Raw genomic sequence first — 17,546 nt, forward strand, 5'->3', positions numbered from 1 at the left:
GCTTTTGGTTCCAAGAGGAAAAAAATGTACTGAATTCATCTCTCTAGGGAAAGAGTTAGAGACTGGGCTAATAAGGAGAGACAGATGGAATTCTGAGAGAAAGATGGCAAATTCTAGAGCTAATCTAATTAAAGGGCTATGGGAACTTTTCATTGGTGCATAAATAAAATATGACAATCAGTGTCAGCTAAAAAATCCTTAGCAAATATCTCATTATTTTTTAGCATTATATAGAAATGGTCCTTTTTTTTTTTTTTTTTTTTTTTTTTACAATGAACAGTATAATATAAAAGACATAGGGTAGGTATCTGCCAATTGCCTGTACCTACCTGCCCCACGTACTCCTCAGATGGCATAGGATGTTTCGACCGTTTGAATCCGTGACCTGTCTCCGCCACTTCCAGCTTGAAGGGTAAATTGCTCTTAGGGAAAATAAAAGGCTTCATCCTAGCAGAGGCATCAGGGGCTCCCCGGATGACTGGAAACAGGAGAATCTGTAGAGGAGAGCTCAGGGCTGGCTTGAGGGAAGGAGGGGCTGAGGTTATTGAGAATTCTCAGAGATGGAATGGTTCCATTAAATTCTAAACGGCTGTGCCCCAACCCCCGGGGTTTCTTGGGATTTGTATTTAATCGTTTATGCATTTCCAGGCAAATATTTCAGACTGTGCAGCTAAATGCAGTATCCCCAGAGTGGGTAGACCAGCTGGCCCCCTTCCATGGTGGCCTGGCACAGCTCATACCCTGAAGGAAGTCCTTACAGAACAAGCGGGACTTAGTGCCCCCTAAAAGAAGGTGGAAAGCAGCTGGTGAGATTATTTCCATTAGCTGTAAGGTCCCCAAAAGGACTGCAGAGGTCTCTCTCTGGTTTGGATAAGTCTGGGTCAGTCCAAAGGTTGCCAAGGGGTGTAGGAAGAAATTGTTAATTTGTGCACTTGAGCTTTGCAGCCTGACTGCTTTGGAGTGTACCTGTCTGGATACGGCACCATCAGGGCTTCAGTGACCTTTCCTCATCCCTCTTGTCCCTGATAAGCTAAAGGGAAGTTAAATTGCTCGTACGGTTCGCTGCTGTATTAACATACAGAGCGATCGCCATTTTGACTTTCTGTGGCTGGGCATCACCCTCGCTGAGTTAAGATCAAATTGCTTTCTACTTCAGTAAATCCACTTCACAATTTTACCTGACCCTAGGTTGAGGTTTTAATTGAAAATTCCTTTTTTTTTTTTTTTAAAGGAACCATTAGTATTTCAAATTGCAGAGCTGGTGAGGTAGCCCAGATTCTGGGACTGTGGGTGCGGGGCGGGGCCTTCGCGACGGAGGCCTCATGGAGGTCTTCTAGGAACAGAATGGTCACTGCTCTACATACATATGTGTACTGATGTGAACGAAAGTGTTTTGTAAACCATAAGGCAGTCAACAAACATTAAATAGTATTAACATTTGTAAAGATGTTTTTTCCCACCATTGCCAGCTTTACTTACAGCATGTGTTTTCATATTGAATGCCTAAGTTGCTTTTTGTGAATATAAGTTTTATAACTTTGTAAATCATCGAGGAACACTTTTCACCTTGAGCATGCAGTTCTGTACAGGTGTGGGGGTATATCTGTCCCACAGTGGGACAAGAGATGATTTTCAGAGTCACGGGATTTGATGTGAAATACCATTAACTCACATTCTTACATTCCCTTCTGCCAAGGAGAAGGCCTCGACTTGCTGCTAGTGCATCTTTAACCTTCTCTAAAACTAATTTCCCTTTGTAATAAAGATGAAGCCAAAAAGAATGAAGGCTTCTTGCTCAAATCTTTGGCCAGTGACAAAAAATATATTTTGTTCTCATTGTCTTTATTTGTATTATGGTCTTCTAATCATGGCTAGTGATCGTCATATACCGTTTCTCGTATAATACCATAAAAATATTCTTTAAAATATATGTGTTTAAGCAAAAAGAGTCGGTCCATTTTAGCAAAATTATGAAGAAAATATTGTTAGATGTTGGCGGGGCCGGGGGCGGGGAACCGGCTGATGTTTGGGCTCTTTGTGGTCCTGGAGGGGTGGGCCATCAATCAGAGCCCAGCCCTTGACGACAGAGGACACATGGTTTACTCTCTGTCACGTGGCAGCTTTGTAAATGTTTGAAAACAGTATTCTTGTCCTGCTTAAGGCTTTCATCTGTGGACCTCTTCCTTCTAGCTGTTCCCGTGTCAGTGTACACAGCCCCTGCCCCGAGCATGCGTGACTCAGCCGGTTTCCCTCTTGGGGAAGCCTCCCTGTTCACTGTATGTATAGAAGCAGTCCTGGATCTAATTCCCCAAATCAGATGAGAAAGGGAAGTCAGGACCAAAGGAGATTCACAGGGATGGGATAGAAAGAACATTCACGGCGGTTGGGGGTGATGCCTGGGATTGTTTGGAGGAGCAACTGGGTACAGAGTCACAAAGTAGGATTGTAAGCAAAATGAAATGGAAATATTTATATCAGGTGGTGAAGGCAGAAAGAGTTGTAAGATTTTTCTTGGAAGCGCTTTGTGCCTTCTCTACGCCTAAAGGTTTCTCATCTCTGAGATTGTTTGGTTGATTAAATGAGAGGTTGCTTGGAAAAGGCATTGAAAAGCCAGAAAGTGCTATACAAACATAAAAAATTGTTTTTTTATTATTTGTGCTATTATTTTATATTAACACCCTTAGAACATTTATATTCTAATGTGTATTTATAATTTTCATAGTTGTTTAGCCTTAGTGCATTCTTTAAAAGGATCCAGTGTTCCCCAGAAGTCTTTTCGTAAATGGCCTTGGCATTCTTGAGTCCTGTGCCTTGATTTATTGCTTGATTTTTATCAGGAAGGACCGTGGTTGTTACAGTATCAAATCCATGAGTGTTAAATAATGACTGCTTGTTATCATTGTAATGTTTGACAACTTGGCCGGGTATAAAATTCTTGAGTGCCCTCACTTCTACTCCCAAATTGTATAGGCAATGTTACTCGGCATTGATGGGTACTTTGGAAGTCAGCTTGAATTTTGCCCTTTATATTTGTGACTTGAGTTTTCTTTGAGATTCCCATAGGATTCTTTCTTTTTCTTTGGAGATCACTGATTTTTACCAGGATATCTTGGCGTTGGTCATAATATTTCAGTTTTTTTCCTTGATGGTATGTATACCTTTTATCTGTAGGTTTAGTTTTTTTTTTTAATTTCATAGAGGTTTTCTTCTATCTTTGGTTCCCTATTTCTTTTTTTCTTCCTGATGGACACCTGTTGTTCATATGTTTGTTGCCCTGAATGTATATCATCTTCCCTTTAACTGTTTTTTTCTTTACCTTTTCCCCTGCATTTGGCCATTTTTCTCAAGCTAATATATCAAGTTATTGACTCTGTTTTCAGCTGGAGCTGTACTTCGTGCTGCTTCTGAGATGGTTTCATTTTATGAATGGACTGAATAAGGCAGGCATTAGCTGGCCCATGGTAAACCCTTCTAGGGAACTGCAAACCAGGGTGGGGGGACTGTATTGATTTTGGTGTCTGCTGTTAATTTCACAGTATTGGGCGGATATTCTCTATAGTTTGGAGAAGCAGTATAGCATGAAAAGCATATCTCAGGAGCACATGGCTGGGGTTTCCCGGTGCTGCCAGTTATCAGCCTTGTGAAGCTGGGCGAGTTACTTAACTTCCTGATGGCCTGTTTTTCCTCATCGGTAGAAAGAGGCTAGTAATACGGCTCTTAGGAGAAGCACATGAGCTACTCGTTGTAGAATGCTGATAACAGTGCCTGGCACAAGTAATAAACAGGCGCTTTAGGAGGGCCTACGAGACGAATGTGGCCTGTGGTCTGCATCGTCAGTAGCTCTCTCCCCAGCCCCTCGGCCTCGTCCATCTCAGTGGGCTTCACAGAAGTGCGGTTAAGCTGCCTTCATTCCATTCTCTTGTCCCAGAGGTTGCCTGACTTGAAAATTTCTGTCTTTGCTCATAATATGTTGCTTTAAGCATTCATTTAGAAGTGTAGGCAGGATATATACCTGGCTGACTAACCTGTAGCTCTTAGATTGTACTTTTTCCCGGCTTGAAGCCAGAACATGTGCTAATTTCTGGTCTTAGGAAGGTCCATGTTTTTTCTCAAAGCCCACTGAATGTATTTTTGTGATCATGTGTCCGGGTTCCTTTAGTCCCGGATCGTAATTTGTCTGACCTCATTTAGGGACATGAACTTAACTGGAGTGGCGAGGTGTTCTCATTCTGTCTATTTGCCTCTCTTGGGCTTCAGTTTCTCCTAAATTATGCTACCACTATCCTTTCCGATCTGAAGATCATTTTCTTTAATAGAGGTGAAGGCCGAAAATTTGAGCCGTGTAATTTGGCCTCGCTTCTCTCTTATCTGTCACCACTGTGCCCTAACGGGTGGGTCTGCTGCACCCCACGTCCTTGCCTGGGTTCATTTGTGTGAGGCACACCTTTTCAAGGTCCTTAGCCTATTTACAGAAGGTGTAACGCATTCTGGTATCTTTCTTATGCTTCGGGACCCCTTTGCACTTATTCCTGTAATTTCCCTTCTGTTTATCTGTGCACAGGTGCTTTGGGAATTTCTTCCTTTCTGGCCGCTGCCCTTGGGCTCTCCAAAGTACCTGCCCTCTTTGCCTGCCTTGCAGCTGTGCTACTTCAGTGCCTTGGGCACTTGTGAAAAGCAGTGTCCCTTGACTTCTTGCCCTAGGAATTCTGGTTTGGGAGGGCTGGGGAAAGGCTCAGGAATCCGGATTTTCACAGGCCTCCTGAGCGACTTGGATGCAGGTGACCCCCAGATCACACTCAAGCACGGCTACTTTGCAGTGCCAGCCCTGAGTGACAGTTGTGTTCCATCACCAGCCCGCGTCTGACCGGGTGTGCAGTCTGGGCGCCGTCGGAGCAGGTACATTGCGGTTTATCGGAGCACACAGAATGCTTTGCACTATGCTGAGCACCGAAGGGTGTAATAGGAGGAATTGTTTTGTACTTTTGTGGCCAAGAGTATGTAGTTCTGCTTGAGAAGATAGTTAAACGAACTTACAGCCAATATAATGACAAAGCCCGATGACAGAAACTGTCCAAAAATAGCCTTGAAACTCACTTTCCAGGCAGTGAGGATTTGCGTGGTGTCCCTGACATCCCCGTGTTTCTGCCCCGCCCCGCCCCCCATCTAAGCTCCCTCCCGATGTTAATCCTATCAGGCCCTGTCCCAGGGTTCGTGGTATAATTGAAAATGTGCCCACAAGCTTAATCTCTGGATTGGTGGATGTACGACAAAGCTGATTAGAGATCTCTAGGTGTGAGTTTGCGATGTTACTGATAAGGAAAGCCGACAACTTTGCCACTCTGCACACTGCGTGTGTGGGATTATATGGAATCATCTGTGTCTGTGTGTATCCAGCTTATTGGTCACTAGCATTCTCCGACCACAAAGTGTGGCACAGTCTTGGTGCACAAAAGACACCTCTGTTGCCCTTTGGGATGATCGCCGGGCCCTGGGGATCCCCTTCCTGCCTCTTCTCCCATCTTTGCCTCGTCACCCTCTCCGGGTGGCCCTGCTCTGGGGCCTTTGGGGCTGTTGATGCTCATTTTCAGAGACGAGGATCTGGGCAAGAAGGAGGATTTTATGTGAAAATGGTTGTAGGTTGATTTTTGACCCCAAGAAAATAGTTCATATTACAATCACATAGATAAGCTCTTTCTAGAGCTTTCCTCCATGCACACATGTTTACTCTCAGAGCTTTCTCAGCTCGAGGTCTCTCGAGGTGGCTGAGAGTCCCTAGCAGCACTGTGTGTTCCTGCTGGAGACCTTAAGGGTGCTGGGTGGAGACCTGCGGAGGGGCCGCGCACCCCGGCCCGCCGCCCGCAGGGGCCCTTGGCTCGGTCTTGTCCTGTCTTTGTCTTGTCTTCAACCTGAAGGGCCTTCCTGGCTCCCTTGCCAGGCGCTCCCCTTTCCCCTGAGCTAGGTTTCCCTGGCCTGGTAGTTGTGAGTGCCCTGAAGAGACGTCAGAGCCCCCTCCCTCTTCTCCCCATTGTTCGGTTGCATTATTTGTCCTTTGTCATATCATGTAGCAGTTGTATAGGAGTCTCATCCCTTTGGGGACATTTGGAGGTCTGGATGCTGTCATCTATTATACTGAAGAACACAGGGTAAGGAAACAGCCCTGGTTGGGGAGCAGGGACCCCCTAGTCAGCCATGCATTCAAGATTCAGGCCCCTTTGCCCTGGAACTGTGGCGTTCACCCGCTGCGGACCCACCTGCCCGGCCTGCCTGGGCTACTCCCACCTCTGCTCGCACGCGGGGCCGCGGGGAGAGGCCTTCTCAGAGGAAGTCCAGACCCTCTGTCCGCCTCTTCCCTGACTTTCCATGCTGGCTGTAGAGTGGAGACCTCAAAACTGCTGTTGTCTTTCCCCTTTTTCATTTCCTGCTTCAATTAGACAAACTGAATTTGACAGGATTTATTTTCAATAAACCCACCCAGGCTCTTTTCTCCTGTAAGTGTTCACAAGTGACCCTGCCGTGTACCCTCGGAAGCCTGACTGCGGCCTGTGGCGCCGCTCACTGCCTCGCCGTTGCCGATTTCCACTCTCAGGGGCGACTGCGGCTGCCCGCGCCTCCTGGGAGGGGAGCTGTGTGTCCCCGCTTGGCGATGGATCTCCTGTTCTCCCCGATTCCTCCACGGCCCCCAGAGCAATTTCCCAGCCTCATCTCCACACTTGTGCAGTATAGTAAGTGAATTAAAGCTATTTGATTACCCAGGGTTACCTCATTTATTTCAAAATGGGCTGTGTACAAAGGAAGCTCTATTCTGTTAGCGAGAGCTAACTCGTTCCAGAGGAAAACAGACTTACCTACTTTGTTTCAGCTGTTACAAACCTTATCAAAAAAAAAAAAAAAAAAAAGAAAAGAAAAGAAAAAAGAAATAGGCCTTTGGCTGTTGCTGAAGGATGAAAAATATAGCCCGACGACTGAAAAGGGAAATGAAGAAAGAGGAAGGGGAACGCTGATTTTGAATTTTTAGAGTATGTGAAATGTTACTTTTTTCCTTATCTGCTCAGAAAAGTAGCACCCGCGAGAAAAGCGGGGCCTGGTCCAGGCAGTCGCGTGGAGATGACCTCCCCAGCCCTAGAGGAAAATACAGACCTACTGAAATTTCCATGAGTTTCTTACGTTTGTCAGGGCTTGCTTACAGGTTGTCTGTTTTTCTGATAGTTGGGAAATTTCCATGGACTTCTTTGCCTTTATGTTGTCTCTTTTAATTTCTCTGTCGTTTTCTATCCTCTTTGGAAGATAAGAAACAAACAAACTGACTCTGAAGCTGAGTGTAGGATAACATTACTGTCAGTGATTAACAGCGCCCCCATACTCCCACCAAAGACACAGAGAGAAAGAGGGGGACAATTAACAGCTCCTCTCTTTAAAAAGACTGCCCTGGAAAATCCCAAGGTGTCCTCAGACCACAACGATGATGTCAGGTGCGGGAAAGAACTTGGGGAAAGAAAGAAAAGTTTATTGAGACTGTGTCACCACTTGCTACAAGCTCTGATGGGCTTTAGAAGACTCACGTCAGTGATTTTGTTATATCCTGAGGACAGTCCTTCCGGGTGTGGGATTATGTCCATTGTATACGTGAGTGAACAGAGGGAGGATGGGCTCAGTAATTTGCTCAGGATCGCGAGATGGGTCAGACAGAATCAAGACCCCGCCCTTTTGTTTGCGACCAGACCCTCCTGTGAACAGATGAGATTAGTCAGCTGTACAGGTAACTCGGGGCTTGTTTGTGAGCATCCTGCACTCCTGGGTGACTTGGTGTCATCTCAGGAAGGCAGGACAGGAGTGAGATGGTAAGTAAGAAACTGACATGCAATACCCTGCGTTGGTGTTACCTGTTAAAGGCCACTCACGGAGAGGCCTGGGCAGCAGGAGGCTTGGGCGGGAGGGGAGAGGAAGAACGTGGACTGCTTATGTGCTCCTTGGCCCAGGAGAGTGGGGTGAGCAGCCACGGGAACCCTTCAGTCTGCTTGGTGGGCTGGGGGTGCTGCATCGCGGAGACATTAGCTTGGTGATTGCCAGCAGCTCTGAGCTGGTGGATATGCCGAGGGAAGGCGACGTGGACAAGGGGCTCGGAGCACAGGCTCGCTGGGCGACCGCCTTGCCAGGAAGAGGCCGGTCATTAACCTGCCGCAGCTGAGGGAACCGAGGCTCAGGGAAGGCTCACTTTGATCTCAAAATGGGTGGATGCAGGTTGACAGAACTCTCTCGAGGACACTGTTCTGCCTCCTCAAAGTCTTGTCACCCTGGGACGCTGAGCATCAGTTCCTTTTCTGATGGATAGTTGACTGTGGAGACCCGTTGACTTGGGTTCCGTGGTGACAGGCAATGTGCAGCTTACCGGCCGGCGTTGTTGCTGGGGACGCTCCCCCTCACTGCCGCTCACTCCCCGCCCTGGTGAGCACAGCCAGGCCCCGGGGTGACCCAGACTGGGCTGGTCTGTGCCCCGCAGTGACATCTAAGAGTGTTGTCACCAGTCTGGACTGGTTCTTTGCCTCTCTGGCAGATGGCCCCGGATGTGAGAGTTTCTGCGATACTCACCTGAGAGTAGCGATGGGAGGAGACATCAACATCCATTTGAATAATTTAAAAATCATAAAATATGCCATTTGGGGAACTAAAGCTCTCAAAAGGAGTTCAGTTGCTTTCCACCGCGTGGAAACACGCTGCTGCCACCAAAGCCCATTGCAGACCATCCACTGATGCTCCGGGAGCATCGCCGCATCCCGGAGGCTCCGGCTCAGGAGTGGAAGGCGTTGCTTTGTTCAAGCGATTTCGTAGCGAAGAGGCACGATCTAGACAAGCAGAGATGAGGGCTCTTCTTCATTACTTTGTGCCGTTTGAATGTGAATGGATGCTCGAAAGCAGCTAAAGCGTCCTGAGTACTCCCCACTGTAATCTTCGTCCAGTATTAATGTTTAAACAAGCCCGTTATGCGTGGTAGTGCAAAGGTTAACTTCAGCCCAGCCCCTGCCTCCTTCACGTCAGCTCCCAATGCTAATGGTGTTTGAACCATTCAGGAAGGTTTGAGCTTTCTGGATGCAGTCGTGGCCTCTTAAAACTTGGAAGCTACATGTGGTATCTCAGTGTGAAGCAAGACTAGAGGGGCTTCTTGGAGGAAGAACGCTCGAGTGTAGACAGAAGACAATTATATCTGATGATACAATGTTTTCTTGCATTTAAGTTACAGGTCACGTCCAACGCCCATCACCCCATGCGCACAGCAACCTGGTGCAGATCTTTATAACTTAGGAATCATATAGTGCTGAGTTCTTTCTTATTCCCTCACATCAGTGCACCAGGTTCCAATGCTGAAATGTGGAAAAAAAAATACCGAATTTCCTCTTGTTTTCTAATAGGACCACCAGGCAGGACATTTGCAATGCTATAATTGTATCGTTTTTAAGGTTAGTCATTTCAAGTGGCACAAACTTTGATGTGGGCTTAAATCCTGAGTATTTTAAAATACTCAGTGCAAAGTCGGGACTTCCTTGAAAGACACTTCAGTCTTGAGGGTACTACTTATGTGTGAAGTGCTGACAATTTGGGATCGTTTTTTAATAAACACGTCTGAAATTTGGCATGCAAAGCCGGGCATTTAGAAAGCCAGGAAAATAAGCCCATGCATAAAATATGGCATTAAAAAGGTAACTGTGAACTTGCAGATGGGCTTGTATGAGCAAAGCTGTCTTTTGTGGAGGGGATGCGAGAACTGGCTGCTCTTTACTGTAAAAGCGAGAGCAGAAACTTAAGTTGTTTAGTTGTTTAGAAATAACAGCTACAGAGAGGGCTCCTTCTGGTTCATCCATATTTTATTAGGGCAGCAGTTAAAAAATTCATTAGAGACACCCATCTGTAGCTGGGAGCACTCTTGCGGGGGAGGGGGGTGTGTTCAGATGGTGATCAGATTTTTGAGTAGCTCTTTACGTGGAGAGAAAGAGACAGTCATTTTTGGGAATTAATAGCACCATGGAGAGAGGCTGTTCAGTGATTTCGGAGCAAACCCTTTCCCGTGGTTTATGAATCTTTTGCTGCCAGACTCCTCAACTATTTGCTTCAACTGGAGGAGGGAGCTCCAGGCATAAAAAGGAGAGAAAAGAGAACAGAGAAGTGGATCAGAGAGGTGGTCCTGCCCTCTCTGATTGGTCAACAAGAGAACATAGGTTGAGTGTCATGTAACAGGTGCTGGATGCTCTGTGTGTGTGTGTGTGTGTGTGTGTGTATGTGGGGTGTGTGTGCTTGTGTGATGTATGTGTGCGTTTGCACGGTATATGTGCATGTGTGTGTCTGTGTGCATATGTGTGCATATATATGTACATCAGATCCCCACTGGCCCCTTGGGAGCCTCCTCAGAACAGAAAAAGGTTTAGAGTACGAGATGAGGCTGTTCCGGTTCATCTTGACCTTGAACTCTGGGCTACATCCAGGTGCCTTTGCTTCAGGATGGTATTCTTGTCTTTATTCCCGAATTGACAATAAAAGCAGTTTTGAATGGTTACCCTGTGCCAGGCGTGGGATAGAGCAGTGAAATTCATCACGCTGCCTGGCCTCCTGCAGTCCATGCCCTGGGGCCTGTCTTACAGACCCGACAAAGCAAGCGGCGAAGAGCGGCACCGGCTCTCTAGCTTCGCTCAAAGCAGCTGCGCGAGGTTTTAACGCAGGCATCCATTGCCGGAGCCCCTCCCCTGTCCTGCTGCAAAGTACTGGTCCACAAATCGTGTGTGCGTGTGTGGACATGCTGTGGAAGTAAACTTCCTATTTTGTATAGAACAGTTGCAAAGATAACACAGCGCTCCTTCCCTTCAGCCAGCTTCTGCCAGCGCTAGCAGCTCCCGTAATCACGGTACAGTTATTAAAAGTCAGAGATCCACACGGGGACACTGAACTGAACTACAGACCGTATTTGGATTTCCCTGGCTTTTCCACCAATATCCTTTTTTTTTGTTCCAGGACCCAATCTCAGGTCCCCCGCTGCGTGTCGCGTGTGTGGGTTTTGACCCTTAAACACCACCGTGGCCTGAGTGTCGAGTCCCCTGCATGCCACGTCCTCCTCACTGCAGATTAGGGAAGTGCACAGCAAGCATTGCTGGCCTCCCGGCCCTTCCTCCTGGGCGGCCACAGTGTGGGGCCCCGGACTCCGCTGGCTGACCGGAAGTGGAAGCCCGGTGTGGGGAAGAAGATCTACAACACATGCAGGGGGACGAATTTTAACTACTGACCACACTTCATCCACATGTAGCAGTTAGAAGCTAAAACTACATTTCAAGAAATAAAAAAAGTTGGAGGGGTAGATTCTGTAAAGAAGCAACCTCTGCAGTATCGTGAACATCCAGTTTATGATGCTTTTGAATTCCAAGTCTTCTAGGAGGTCCAATAGGACTGTCCCCTAAAGCAGAGGTCCCCCGCCGTGGCTGCCCACTGGGATCACCTGGGCAGCTTCAGGAGGCGCCCACGCCCAAGTCCCACGCCCCAACATTGTGATTTCACCCCTCTGGGGTGTGGCCTGGACTTTGGGATTTTAAAAGATACCTCAGTGACTCTAATGTGCAGCGAAATTGGGGAGCCAGTGGCCCAGTCTCACCATCTCCGCTGAAGAGCCAGAGCTGAGGACGGCGGGTAACGAGCACTCACACACTTTGGGGAGCAGTGCTGGGGTGGGCAGCAGGGAGCATGACTGACACCTCGGGAACAGCGCCGCCTGGAATCACACATGGGGTCCTTGGGTCATTTCTGGTCACTTTTGCCCCAATCTCTTGTCTTCTGGAATTCCTCCTTAGGTGGTGCCATCGACTCTTCCGGCTTTTCTGCCTGCCCACGTGTGCTCCCAGCTCTCTCAGCATGGGGCCCTGCCTGGCCCTGTCCCCTGTGCCTGTCCCCGACCTGTAGGCCACCTGGGCCTGTTCGCAGCCTGCCTTCTGCCTCAGCCTCTGCAGCTGCCTCACCCCGCTGTGGTCCCAGCCATTCTGAACTTCCTCAAGCCGACACACCTCCCTTCTGTGTGCTCCACAGCCCGGGCTGGGGGCAGCTGCAATGCCATTCCCTTCCACGCGGGGCGCTGCTCAGCCCGGCAGGGGGGCTGCTGAAGCTCCGGACGCGTCACTGCTGCCCTCCCCCATATCCCATCAGCATCGTTGTGTTGATTACCCCCTCTGCTCCCCCAAAGATCGATGGTCAACCCCAGGAGGGCAGGGCCATCTGTCCTGGCTCACTAGGCTTTGTCTAGGACAGGGCTTGGGTCTTCCAAGAGGCAGACACCAAGACGGAATGAGACACAGAAGAGGCTGACCAAGGGGATGCCTGTGAGGGATTTGGGGGGGGGGTCAGGAGTAGGCAGGGAGCTGTGCAGGAGGGGATCTCACAATACAGTGAAGGCCATAGAAAGTTTGGGCCCGATGGGGCGGTCCTGAGCCAAAGGTGCTTGTTAGACCCGCCCCGTTGTTCCGTGGCATGGCCTTGAACAAGCCTCTTTCTTCCCCTCGATCCAGGAGGTGGTTTTGGGGCTGGAACACAGACTGTGGAGAACTCCGTAGCTCATGGTGTCTTCGGCTTTGCTAAAGGGCAAAGAGTTCTCAGGTTAACCAACTGAGCTGACTAGCTTACCCCATAAGTTTAATTTCAAATCGAATTCTCCTTCCTGTGTGATTGAAGTGGCACTTGCCATCCTGTGACAGTTTTTATATGCACGACTTCCATCCCTGCTCCATAAGCAATTTGGGGCAGGTTCGGTGTCTTGTTCATTCATGTCTGCGGCCCACGCAGCAGCTAGTGTTCAGTGAGGAAGTGTTTTATTGAAATGGATGCACAGTTAAAATGGAAACACAGTAAAGGTTGATTTTTCCGCACTAGCACTTGCTTCGCTCACTCGCTGCTGTGTAAAAGCCTGAAGGCACTTCGACTCCTCCGGTGCTCTCCGGAGCTGGAAGAGAGGTGACAGGCTGGGGTGGGGGGAGGGGTGTCTGCTTCATATATATTATCCGATTATCTGAAAACGAGTCAATCCACAGGGATGTGTGGTATCTTTATGATTCGGAAGCTTTGGTTAACCTGAATGTTTTCCAAAAGTCCTATGCCCTGACCATGACAGACAGGATTACAATTCCTTCTGTGAGAAGAATAGACTCATTTATGTGGCCGCTGTACATTTAAACTTCCATGTTTTGTGGAGTCTTGTACTTGACCTTCTGTAAATCTTCTCCGTGTTTTCAGCAGTGGTCCTTGTGCTTGCCCTTCAGGGCGCGGACCTGCTCTCCTCTTGAGGTCTCAGCGTCACTGGGGTACAAGGCAGCCAAGTCCACACGAGCATTTTGTGTAGATTTTAAATTTGGGTCTAGTTTTAAGATCTCTCAAGTAAATCCATGGGTGTCACGTTTTCTTAAATTGCGTGGTTTAGATTTCTTATTTAAAGATGAGTTATTTGGCCCACATGTATGGGAATGCCTTCTCTGAATAGTAGAAATTTGGGGGGGATTACAAGGACCTGAGGGAGCTTATATGTAGCACAAGTTGGAGCAATTGTAGACACCAAAGAAAGTAACTCACAGTGCTGGGTGTCAATAAAGGGGGAGAGGAATGACGTGGACGGTTGGTGAAGCCCCGCGACCTGGGTGATCAGGACAAGGTGGCTGCTGGGAAGGAAACTGGGGGCCGAAGGATGGGAAGGATTGGGGTGGGTGAAGGAGGAGCATTAGGGGCAGGGATGATAGGACTCTTGCTCATCTGGCTGGTTGACATTTGCTCCCCTCAGCTTTCCCTGTAAGTTAAGTAAGCAGATGTTCCGGGCACCTTATCCAGACTGTCCATGGAGGCCCTTTTGTCACAGAAATGGACCTGGCCCTGAGTGGATCTGCCTTGGGCCGGCCTCTAGTGTGTGGGTTCTTGACTTCGTGCAGCAAAGATTTCTCAACATGAGTCCAGGTGATTTTGAGAGCATGTTTATTAAAACCGGGGGCAGTGAAACAAAGGAAGGGCTTGGGGTAGAAGAAGCAACAGGAGGGAACCTGCAAGGGGCTGCTTTGGTTCCCTAGGAACATTGTAGGAAAGAAGTGAGCCACGCTGGGCTGCGTGGACTCCCTGAGAAAGAAAAGTCACAGTGAAGGAAGTGAGCCATGGAAGGAAGGAGGTGGAGTTGCTGTTAGCTCACTGAAATGTCAGAGAAAAGGGGACCTTGGTGACAGGTTCAGGGGTTTAGCCAGGGATGAGCTGCCACTGCCCACAGCTCCCCTGGTTGCAAGTCTCATGAAGTTCCCTAGAGTTTAGGAGAAAGAAAGCAGAAGTACACACCCCAGAAAAGGAGAGGCATGGTCATGCTCCAAGGAGAGCATGCTGGGTCCTTTGTTTTGAGGGTTCTTATCTGTTTTCTAAAGGCGGGAATCCTATGAGCGGTCCTAGGGGAGGGTCTCAGCAGAGTATTCATTAGCTTCCCAGGTGTGTCCTTTAATATATTGATGCACCACAATGAGCAAGTAGAGGGACCAAGGTCATTTTCTGGTCAGCTTTATGTTGACTTTGGTACTAATTGGGTCTTTTGTTATGTGTTCCCCTGACTTCATCTGTCCTTGGGTATGGTTGGCACAAATGGCAGTAATTGGGTCTCTGTTATCTATCTCGCAGACCAGGGTGATTTAAATTATTTACTCTCTGGTTAGGGAGGAGAGGTGTAAGCCATTTGCTCTCAAGTGTCGTTGGTGGGGGAGGATAAGATATTGTGATTTACTAGCTGGCTGTAAGTTATTCAAATTGTTTGGCCTTCCTTGTCTAACCACTGCCTCAGTTTCCCTTTTGCCACTTGTCAAAACTTCTCTGAATGTCTAACTCTCTTAACCTCACTTTGACATCTGGGTCTAAGCTTTTATCTCTCATGGTCCTTTAATCTCAGAACTCACTGGGCCAGATGGAGGTGGAGATGGGGACATTCATAACCAGGGACCAGAAGGTCTGTGCCCCTCCCGAGAACCTATGGTGGAGGGCAGCCAGGGTGCAGGGGGTGGGGGGAGGGGGAGGCTGTGAGGGATGGAGAAGGCTGTGTCAGGCTCCCTCCCCCCTCAGGCTTCTGAAGCCAACTCTGGGATTTACAAAGGACAGAGGCTCCCAGCTGGTTTCCCCGGACCAGCTCTCAAAGCCCATCTGTACTTGGGCGGGCCTCCCCTCACGTCTCCACCGCCTCCTTCCTGCCCCTGAGCAGTTCAGTGTCAGGAAGGCATCGTCCACTCCCTGGTCTGCCTGCACCGTAGCCCTTTCTTACTGCAGGGCGCCAGGGCAGGGCTTGGATTTTAAACACATCCACCAGGTAGGGTTTCGGGTAGGATATGGAAGTGATTGATTCTGGTTGGAAAGGACACCATTAGCTTCCTCAAAAAATAAAAATTTTTCTGTCCTGGCTGGTGTGGCTCAGTGGTTTGAGCGCCGGCCTGCGAACCAAAGAGCTGCTGGTTCGATTCCCAATCAGGGCACATGCCTGGGTTGCAGGCCAGGTCCCCAGTGGGGGGCGCATGAGAGGCAACCACACATCGATGTTTCTCTCCCTCATTCTCCCTTCCCCTCTGTCTAAAAGTAAATAAATAAAAAGCTTAAAAAAATAGAAATTATTTGCCAGTTTTATAGGCCCTGGGAGAGTTAGTCATTCTCGGTCCGCCGTGGCCCCTCCTGAGCTCCCCCGCCCGGTGCAGATTGTTGCTGTGGTCGGGATCTGACATGCCGGGGACGTCCTCAGGTGGTAAAACCCTTGAGGAAAACGGTGGGGTCTCCTTTGGACTAGACAGCGTGGTGACCCAATTGGGTCTATTAAAATTTCAAAGGAGTTTTATGGTCAAATCCATATAACCCAGTATTTACTCTCTTAACCATTTCTAAGTGTAGAGTTGGGTGGCATTAAGGACATTCGCATTGTTGTGCAACCCTCACCACCATCCACTTCTAGAACTTTCTCATCTTCCCACACTGACGCTCCTTCCCCAGGCAGCAATAATTCCCCCTGTCGGTCCCCCACCCCCATCTGCCCGCCCACCCATACTTCCCTGCCCACCTCCCGCCCCCGGCACCCGCCCCGTCCCTGTGAACCTGACTCCCGTAGGGACCTCGTAAGAGTGGAACCACACAGTGTCTGTCCTTTGGTGACTGGCTCAGGTTACTTAGCATGATGTCCTCAAGTGCCATCCACGTGGTGTTGGAGGATGTGTCAGATTTTCCTTCCTTTTTCAGGCTGAAGAATAGTCCATTGTGTGGATAGACCGTTTTTGTTTGGTTTTGTTTTGCTAGTAGCCATTCTAATGGGTGGTCCAACTTGGCCTGTTAATGATTCCTTCTGTACATTTTCACCATGTCCTTTCCTATTGATTCCAACTTTTTGTGGCCTTTTTCCTGAAGAAGAAAGAAAAATACAACTTTCCTCTGACGTCTTACTTCAAGGTGACATCCTGAGTGATCTACTTGGAGGCAAAGTACATAGAAAAAGCATGCGATCTGGAATCAGGCCTCAGTCCATCCTCCCTCCCCCGCTCCCTCCCTCCTTTCTACCTCCCTTCCATCCAGCCGTCCATCCAAGCATCCACGCGTTCATGCATCATTCATCAAGCAACTTAAATGCAAGGCATTGTGCTGGTTTATTATTCAGTAATGAGCAAAACATGTGTTGGGAATCTATGACCCGGGAGTTCTGGGGAAAATGAAAACCTTCTGAACTGTAATTTCATTATTTATGAAATGAAAATGGTGCCCCGCTCCTGGGGTTTAGTGTCGATGCCTCCTCCCTGGTTTCATCCTGACCTTCCCTCCTGCCCAGTCTTAGCCCTTGCTTCAGTCCATCTGTCGCGGCAGGCTTCCAGAACTCTCGTGTGCAAGGTAGCATCCGCCCTTCCCAGGGCCCCTGCAGTTGGCATGCCCACTTGGCAAGAACAGGCCAGTGGCTGAACACGTCTGGGGCTCTCTTGTCCTCGGATGCTCCAGTTCAGGGAACAGGTGGTGCATGGTCATGGGGCTTATTTCCCTGGGGATTATCAATGGCCCCCATTCCCCAGAGACTGGTGTGTGCCCGATTGTAACCCAGTGCGACCCTGAACGCCTAGCACTGTGTCAGTCACACATGGGAGCAGCTGTGCTTGGGCAGGCAGGGCGAGATGCGGGGCCGGAACGAGGCCTTGTTGCACTGCTTGCCCCGGGCCGTGCTTCGCCTACAGCCGCAGTCAGTGCCGCCTGGGCTTCCTTTCGTGCCTCCCGTCTCATCTGACGCCAGGTGCGGCAGGGCCCCCCGGGAGAGCACCCCGTGCACTCAGGAGACTGGTCACTCGGCCACTGGCGGGTGTTTCCGGAATGTCAGTTTCTCTGAGCCTCAGTTTCCTTAACTACAAAAGGGAAGTTATTTTCCTGGTTTGGTTGATTCAGGCGATTTTGGTGGGAAGCAAAAGAAATCAGTGCGGATGAAAACACATTGTGAGGACCCAGGTGCTATGCAATGTAAAAACAACTGCCACTTCGATCGCACCTGTGACGTGTGCCCGGCGCTGTTC

At 48.9% G+C, this 17,546-nt stretch overlaps 1 protein-coding gene across 1 annotated transcript in view; it reads left to right on the forward strand.

The window, feature by feature from the left end:
- Positions 1–17,546, forward strand: part of DISC1 (DISC1 scaffold protein) — a 274,150-nt gene that overhangs the window by 16,784 nt on the left and 239,820 nt on the right. The gene's annotated exons all lie outside the window — the stretch shown is intronic.

Source organism: Pteronotus mesoamericanus, unplaced genomic scaffold (assembly GCF_021234165.1).
Source record: "Pteronotus mesoamericanus isolate MK-2021 breed Mesoamerican mustached bat unplaced genomic scaffold, CSHL_Meso_final contig_347, whole genome shotgun sequence".
Taxonomy (NCBI): Eukaryota; Metazoa; Chordata; class Mammalia; order Chiroptera; family Mormoopidae; genus Pteronotus; species Pteronotus mesoamericanus.